An 8,642-nucleotide genomic window follows, 5' to 3' on the forward strand; every position below is an offset into this window, starting at 1 on the left:
TGTGATCAAATCCATTTGACGTACTTCAAGTCTAGGAGTAGATATTACGTACTTAAGACTTTTGGAAGTAGACTTAATGAGCTTGGTTCCTCATAATTGTCAAGATATGGTTGTTAGACAAGGATGGTGACCTCAATTCCCATGCCTAGTGGTATGCGAAATTGTTACTCAGGTTGTGAATTATTGTTCGAAATTGATTCCCTGGCGATGGCACCAAAAACGGATGCACAGGACCATGGTCTAAACATATCTTCACAACTTCGCATAACTAACCAGCAAGTGCACTGGGTCGTCCAAGAAATACCTTACGTGAGTAAGGGTCGAATCCCACGGAGATTGTTGGTATGAAGCAAGCTATGATCACCTTGTAAATCTCAGTCAGGCGGATATAAAATAGTTATGGAGTTTTCGAAATTAATACTAAAATAAGGATAGAAATACTTATGTAAATCATTGGTGAGAATTTCAGATAAGCGTATGGAGATGCTTTCGTTCCTCTGAACTTCTGCTTTCCTGCTGTCTTCATCCAATCAGTCTTACTCCTTTCCATGGCTGGCTTTATGCAAGGGCATCACCGTTGTCAGTGGCTACATCCCCTCCTCTTGTGAAAATGGTTCAAGATGCCCTGTCACGGCACGGCTAATCATCTGAGGTTCTCGATCATGCTGGAATAGGATTCACCCTCCTTTTGCGTCTGTCACTACGCCCAGCACTCGCGAGTTTGAAGCTCGTCACAGTAATTCAATCATTGAATCCTACTCGGAATACCACAGACAAGGTTTAGACTTTCCGGATTCTCTTGAATGCCGCCATCATTCTAGCTTACACCACGAAGATTCCGATTAAGAGATCTAAGAGACACTCATTCAATCTAAGGTAGAACGGAGGTGGTTGTCAGGCACACGTTCATAGGGAATGATGATGATTGTCACGTTCATCACATTCAGGTTGAAGTGCGAATGAATATCTTAGAAGCGAAATAAGATGAATTGAATAGAAAACAGTAGTACTTTGCATTAATCTTTGAGGAACAGCAGAGCTCCACACCTTAATCTATGGAGTGCAGAAACTCTACCGTTGAAAATACATAAGTAATGAAGGTCCAGACATGGCCGAGATGGCCAGCCCCCAAACGTGATCACAGGATCAAAATACAATCCAGGATGGATAATACAATAGTAAAAGGTCCTATTTATAATAAACTAGCTACTAGGGTTTACAGAAGTAAGTAATTGATGCATAAATCCACTTCCGGGGCCCACTTGGTGTGTGCTTGGGCTGAGCTTGAAGTCTACACGTGAAGAGGTCATTCTTGGAGTTGAACGCCAGCTTTTGTGCCAGTTTGGGCGTTGAACTCCACTTTGCAACTTGTTTCTGGCGCTGGACGCCAGAATTGGGCAGAGAGCTGGCGTTGAACGCCAGTTTGCGTCATCTAAACTTGGGCAAAGTATGGACTATTATATATTGATGGAAAGCTCTGGATGTCTACTTTCCAATACAATTGGAAGTGCGCCATTTTGAGTTCTGTAGCGCCAGAAAATCCATTTTGAGTGCAGGGAGGTCAGAATGCAACAGCATCAGCAGTCCTTCTTCAACCTCTGAATCTGATTTTTGCTCAAGTCCCTCAATTTCAGCCAGAAAATACCTGAAATCACAGAAAAATATAAAAACTCATAGTAAAGTCCAGAAATGTGAATTTAACATAAAAACTAATGAAAACATCCCTAAAAGTAACTAGATTCTACTAAAAACATACTAAAAACAATGCCAAAAAGCGTATAAATTATCCGCTCATCACAACACCAAACTTAAATTGTTGCTTGTCCCCAAGCAACTGAAAATCAAATAGGATAAAAAGAAGAAAATATACTATAAATTCCAAACTATCTATGAAACATAGCTCAAATCAAATGAGCGGAACTTATAGCTTTTTGCCTCTTAAATAGTTTTGGCATCTCACTTTATCCATTGAAGTTCAGAATGATCGGCATCTATAGGAACTCAGAGTTCAGATAGTGTTATTGATTCTCCTAGTTCAGTATGATGATTCTTGAACACAGCAATTTTATGAGTCTTGGCCATGGCCCTAAGCACTTTGTTTTCCAGTATTACCACCGGATACATAAATGCCACAGACACATAACTGGGTGAACCTTTTCAGATTGTGACTCATCTTTGCTAAAGTCCCCAATTAGAGGTGTCCAGGGTTCTTAAGCACACTCTTTTTTTTGCTTTGGACCTTGACTTTAGCTGCTCAGTCTCAAGTTTTCACTTGACACCTACACGCCACAAGCACATGGTTAAGGACAGCTTGGTTTAGCCGCTTAGGCCAGGATTTTATTCCTTTAGGCCCTCCTATCCACTGATGCTCAAAGCCTTGAGATCCTTTTTATTACCCTTGCCTTTTGGTTTTAAGGGCTATTGGCTTTTTGCTCTTGCCTCTTGGTTTTAAGAGTTTTTGGCTTTTTCTGCTTGCTTTTTTTTTCTATTTTTTTTTTGCAAGCTTTGTTCTTTGCTGCTTTTTCTTGCTTCAAGAATCATTTTTATGATTTTTCAGATTATCAAATAACATGTCTCCTTGTCATCATTCTTTCAAGAGCCAACATATTTAACATTCTTAAACAACAACTTCAAAAGACATATGCACTGTTCAAGCATACATTCAGAAAACAAGAAGCATTGTCACCACATCAATATAATTAAACTAAGTTCAAGGATAAATTCAAAACTCATGTACTTCTTGTTCTTTTGAATTAAAACATTTTTCATTTAAGAGAGGTGATGGATTCATAGGACATTCATAACTTTACGACAAAGTTACTAACTACTAATGATCATGTAATGAAGACACAAACATAGATAAGCACTTAACATAGAGAAAACGAAAAACAGAGAAAGTAAGAATAAGGAATGAGTCCACCTTAGTGATGGTGGCGTTTCCTTCTTGAGGAACCAATGATGTCCTTGAGCTCTTCTATGTCTCTTCCTTGTCTTTGTTGCTCCTCCCTCATTGCTTTTTGATCTTCTCTTATTTCATGAAGGATGATGGAGTGCTCTTGATGTTCCACCCTTAGTTGTCCCATGTTGGAACTTAATTCTCCTAGGGAGGTGTTGATTTTCTCCCAATAGTTTTGTGGAGGAAGATGCATCCCCTGAGGTATCTCAGGGATCTCTTGATTTGTAGCCACATGTTCTACCACTGATCTATAGACCTTTGAGATGAATCTTTCCATATCCCATGACTCGGAGGTGGAAGCCTTTGTCTTCCCTTCCCCTTTTCTAGAGGTTTCTCCGGTCTTAGGTGCCATCAATGGTAATGGAAAAACAAAAAGCTTATGCTTTTACCACACCAAACTCAGAATGTTGCTCGTCCTCGAGCAAAAGAAGAGAGAATAGAAGAAGAAGAAAAAGATATGGAGGAGATGGAGGGATGTGTGTATGGATGTGAGTGGTGAATGGAAAGCAGAAGGGATGATCATGAATGGAGAGAGAGAGGGTGAGGTGGGTGGGGATCCTGTGGGGTCCACAGATCCTGAGATGATCCTGTGGGGTCCACAGATCCTGAGGTGTTCAAGGATTTACAACCTTGCACCAAATTAGGCATGTAAAATACCCTTGCACACAACTCTGGGCGTTCAGCGCCAGGTTGGTGCCCATTTTGGGCGTTCAACGCCCATTTGTTGCCCATTTCTGGCGTTGAACGCCAGAACCATGCTTGTTCTGGGAATTCAGCACCAGCTCTTCTCCAGGGTGCAATTCTGGCGTTCAGCGCCCAGATGCTGCCCATTTTGGGCGTTCAACGCCCAGATACTGCCCATTTTGGGCGTTCAGCGCCAGAACCATGCTCTGTTCTGGCGTTGAATGCCAGACAGGTGCTTCCTCCAGGGTGTGATTTTTCTTCCACTGTTTTTGATTCTGTTTCTAAATTTTTTGTTTATTTTGTGACTCCACATGATCATGAACCTAAGAAAACATGAAAAACAAAAGTAAAATTAGATAAATTAACATTGGGTTGCCTCCCAACAAGCGCTTCTTTAATGTCACTAGCTTGACAGTGGGCTCTCATAGAGCCTCACAGATGTGCAGACCTTTGTTGAGACCTCCCAACACCAAACTTAGAGTTTGGATATGGGGGTTTGACACCAAACTTAGAGTTTGGTTGTGGCCTCCCAACACCAAACTTAGAGTTTGACTGTGGGGGCTTTGGTTGACTCTGCTTTGAGAGAAGCTTTTTCTGCTTCCTCTCCATGGATGCAGAGAGAGATCCTTGAGTTGTAAAAACAAGGTTTTCCTTATTTAATTGAAGGATCAATTCTCCTCTGTCCACATCAATCACAGCTCTTGCTGTGGCTAGGAAAGGTCTTCCTAGGATGATGGATTCATCCTCTTCCTTTCCAATATCTAGGACTATGAAATCAGTAGGGATGTAAAGGCCTTCAACCTTTAGTAACACGTCCTCTACTTGTCCATAAACCTGTTTTCTTGAATTGTCTGCCATCTCTAATGAGATTTTAGAAGCTTGCACCCCATAGATTCCCAGTTTCTCTATTACAGAGAGGGGCATGAGGTTTATTCCTGAACCAAGGTCACACAGAGCCTTAAAGATCATGGTGCCTATGGTACAAGGTATTATGAACTTTCCAGGATCCTGTCTCTTCTGAGGCAATGTCAGTTGATCCAGATCACTTAGTTCATTGGTGAACAAGGGAGGTTCATCTTCCTAAGTTTCAATACCAAATAATTTGGCATTTAGCTTCATGATTGCACCAAGGAACTTGGCAGCTTGCTCTTCAGTAACATCCTCATTCTCTTCAGAAGAGGAATATTCGTCAGAGCTCATGAATGGCATAAGGAGGTTCAATGGAATCTCTATGGTCTCTAGATGAGTCTCAGATTCCTTAGGTTCCTCAGAGGGAAGCTCCTTATTGATCACTGGACGTCCCAGGAGGTCTTCCTCCTTGGGATTCACGTCCTTCTCCTCTCTTGTGGGTTCGGCCATGGTAATTAATTCAATGGCCTTGCACTCTCCTTTTGGATTCTCTTCTGTATTTCTTGGGAGAGTATTAGGAGGGATTTCAGTGATCCTTTTTCTCAGCTGGCCCACTTGTGCTTCCAAATTTCTAATGGAAGACCTTGTTTTATTCATGAAACTCACAGTGGCCTTAGATAGATCAAAGACTAAATTTGCTAAGCTATATGGATTCTGCTCAGAATTCTCTGTCTGTTGCTGAGTGGATGATGGAAAAGGCTTGCTATTGCTAAACCTGTTTCTTCCACCATTATTAAAGCCTTGTTGAGGCCTTTGATCCTTCCATGAGAGATTTGGATGATTTCTCCATGATGGATTATAGGTGTTTCCATAAGGTTCACCTACGTAATTTACCTCTGCTACTGCAGGGTTCTCAGGATCATAAGCTTCTTCTTCAGAAGATGCCTCTTGAGTACTGTTGGATGCAGTTTACATTCCATTCAGACTCTGGGAAATCATATTGACTTGCTGAGTCAATATTTTGTTCTGAGCCAATATGGCATTCAGAGTATCAATTTCAAGAACTCCCTTCTTCATAGGTGTCCCATTACTCACAGGATTCCTCTCAGAAGTGTACATGAACTGGTTATTAGCAACCATGTCAATGAGTTCTTGAGCTTCTGCAGGCGTTTTCTTTAGGTGAATGGATCCACCTGCAGAAGTGTCCAATGACATCTTTGATAGCTCAGATAAACCATCATAGAATATATCCAGGATGGTCCATTCTGAAAGCATGTCAGAAGGACACTTTTTGGTCAGCTGCTTGTATCTTTCCCAAGCTTCATAGAGGGATTCACCTTCTTTCTGTCTGAAGGTTTGAACATCCACTCTAAGCTTGCTCAGCTTTTGAGGAGGAAAGAACTTGGCTAAGAAAGCCGTGACCAGCTTATCCCAAGAGTTCAGGCTGTCTTTGGGTTGAGAGTCCAACCATATTCTAGCTCTGTCTCTTACAGCAAAAGGGAAAAGCATAAGCCTGTAGACTTCAGGATCTACTCCATTAGTCTTAACAGTATCACAGATCTGCAAGAATTCAGTTAAGAACTGAAAAGGATCTTCAGATGGAAGTCCATGAAACTTGCAGTTCTGCTGCATCGGAGAAACTAGCTGAGGTTTCAGCTCAAAATTGTTTGCTCCAATGGTAGGAATGGAGATGCTTCTTCCATGTAAATTGGAATTAGGTGCAGTAAAGTCACCAAGCATTCTCCTTGCATTATTGTTGTTGGGTTCGGCTGCCATCTCCTTTACTTGTTCGAAATTTTTAATAAGGTTGTCTCTGGATTATTGTAATTTAGCTTCTCTTAGTTTCCTCTTCACAGTCCTTTCAGGTTCTGGATCAGCTTCAACAAGAATGCCTTTTTCCTTGTTCCTGCTCATAAGAAAGAGAAGAGAACAAGAAAAGAAGAGGAATCCTCTATGTCACAGTAAAGAGGTTCCTTATTGTTAGTAGAAGAAGAAAAAGGAATAGGGGTGAAGATGAGGAGATGTTAGTAGATGAATAAATAAATAGGAGGAGATGAGAGAGAGGAAGAATTTTCAAAAGGAATTAGTGATTTTCGAAAATAGCTTTTGAAAAAGGTTAGTAGTTTTTCGAAAATTAAAATAATAAATTAAAATAATTAGTAAATTAAAAAGAAATTTTGAAAAAGGGGGAAGATATTTTCGAAAATTAGAGGGAGAGAGTTAGTTAGGTAGTTTTGAAAAAGATAAGAAACAAACAAAAAGTTAGTTAGTTAGTTGAAACAAATTTTGAAAAGATAAGAAGTTAGAAAAGATATTTTAAAATCAGATTTTTGAAAAAGATAAGATAAGAAGATATTTTTGAAAAGTTATGATTAGAATTAGTTTTGAAAAAGATTTGATTTTTAAAATCACAATTAATGACTTGATTCACAAGAAATCACAAGATATGATTCTAGAACTTAAAGTTTGAATCTTTCTTAACAAGCAAGTAATAATCTTGAAAATTTTTGAATCAAAACATTAATTGATGATATGATTTTCGAAAATCATGTGATAAAGATAAGAAAAAGATTTTTGAAAAATATTTTTATAATTTTTGAAAATAACTAAAAAAATTGAAAAAGGTTTGATTTTTGAAAAAGATTTTGAAAAAGATAAGATTTTCAAATTGAAAATTTGATTTGACTCATAAGAAACAACTGAATTTTAAAAATTTTGAAAAAGTCAATTCAAATTTTCGAATTTGATGAGAAGAAAAAGGGAAAGATATTTTTTTGATTTTTGAAATTTTTTTATGATGAGAGAGAAAAACATGAAAAAGATGCAATGCATGAAAATTTTAGATCAAAACTATGAATGTATGCAAGAATGCTATGAATGTCAAGATGAACACCAAGAACACCGTGAATATCATGATGAACATCAAGAACATGTTTTTGAAAAATTTTTAATGCAAAGAAAACATACAAGACACCAAACTTAGAATTATTTAATGCTTAGGCACTAAGAATTCAAGAATGCATATGAAAAACAAGAAAAGACACAAAACATGCAAATGCAAAGATCAAACAAGAAGACTTACCAAGAACAACTTGAAGATCATGAAGAACACTATGAATGCATGAATTTTTTCGAAAAATGCAAGATGAACATGCAATTGACACCAAACTTATAACATGACTCAAGACTCAACCAAGAAACACAAAAATATTTTTGATTTTTATGATTTTATGATTTTTTTGTATTTTCTTTCAAATTTTTTTTTTGAAAATTATTTTGAAAAAGAAAAATAAGGATTCCAGAAATTTTAATATGAATTCCAGGAATCTTATGCTCTTTAGTCTAAAGCTCCAATCAAAGGGTCAGGCATGGCTTAATAGCCAGCCAAGCTTTAGTATGTAACTCAGACATGACACGCCTGACATACCCTATCCAGAAGAATTGGACATGGCTCCATTGAGGTGATTAGTTGAAGACCAATCCCAAAGCAGTTTGGGTATGGCTTTACAGCCAGATAGGCTTCAACATGCTTCATGAAACACTAGAATTCATTCTTAAAAATTCTGAAGAAAAGTATATTTTTTTGAAAACATTTATTTATTTAATTTTTTTAAAAATATTTTTTTTTGGAAAAAACGAAAAAGAAGAAAATATTTTTGAAAAATTTTTGAAAACTTTTTGAAAACAAAATAAGAAAAAAATTACCTAATCTGAGCAACTTGGTGTGTGCTAAGGCTGAGTATTGAAGCTTTCACGTGTAGAGACACTTCTTGGAGTTAAACACTAGATTTGGTACCAGTTTGGGGGTTTAACTCCAGTTTTTATGCCAGTTCTAGCGTTTAACGCCAGAATAGGGTAGAAAGTGGGCGTTCAAACGCCAGTTTGCATTATCAAAACTCGGGCAAAATATGGACTATTATATATTAATGGAAAGCCTAGGATGTCTACTTTCGAACAAAATTGAGAACGCGCCAATTGGGTTTCTGTAGCTCCAGAAAATCCTTTTCGAGTGCAGGGTGGTCGGAATCCAATAGCATCTGTCGTCCTTTATCAGCCTCTGTATCAGATTTTTGCTCAGGTCCCTCAATTTCAGCCAGAAAATACCTAAAATCACAGAAAAACACACAAACTCATAGTAAAGTCCAGAAATGTG

At 38.2% G+C, this 8,642-nt stretch overlaps 1 non-coding gene across 1 annotated transcript; it reads left to right on the top strand.

Moving 5' to 3' along the window:
* The first annotated feature begins 5,758 nt into the window (after positions 1 to 5,758).
* Positions 5,759 to 5,866, top strand: LOC148567843 (small nucleolar RNA R71). The gene has a single exon (XR_015882427.1). It is a non-coding gene; the product is annotated as a small nucleolar RNA R71 (small nucleolar RNA).
* The last annotated feature ends 2,776 nt before the right edge of the window (positions 5,867 to 8,642 follow it).

Source organism: Arachis ipaensis, chromosome B4 (genome assembly GCF_059453495.1).
Source record: "Arachis ipaensis isolate K30076 ecotype BB chromosome B4, ASM5945349v1, whole genome shotgun sequence".
Taxonomy (NCBI): Eukaryota; Viridiplantae; Streptophyta; class Magnoliopsida; order Fabales; family Fabaceae; genus Arachis; species Arachis ipaensis.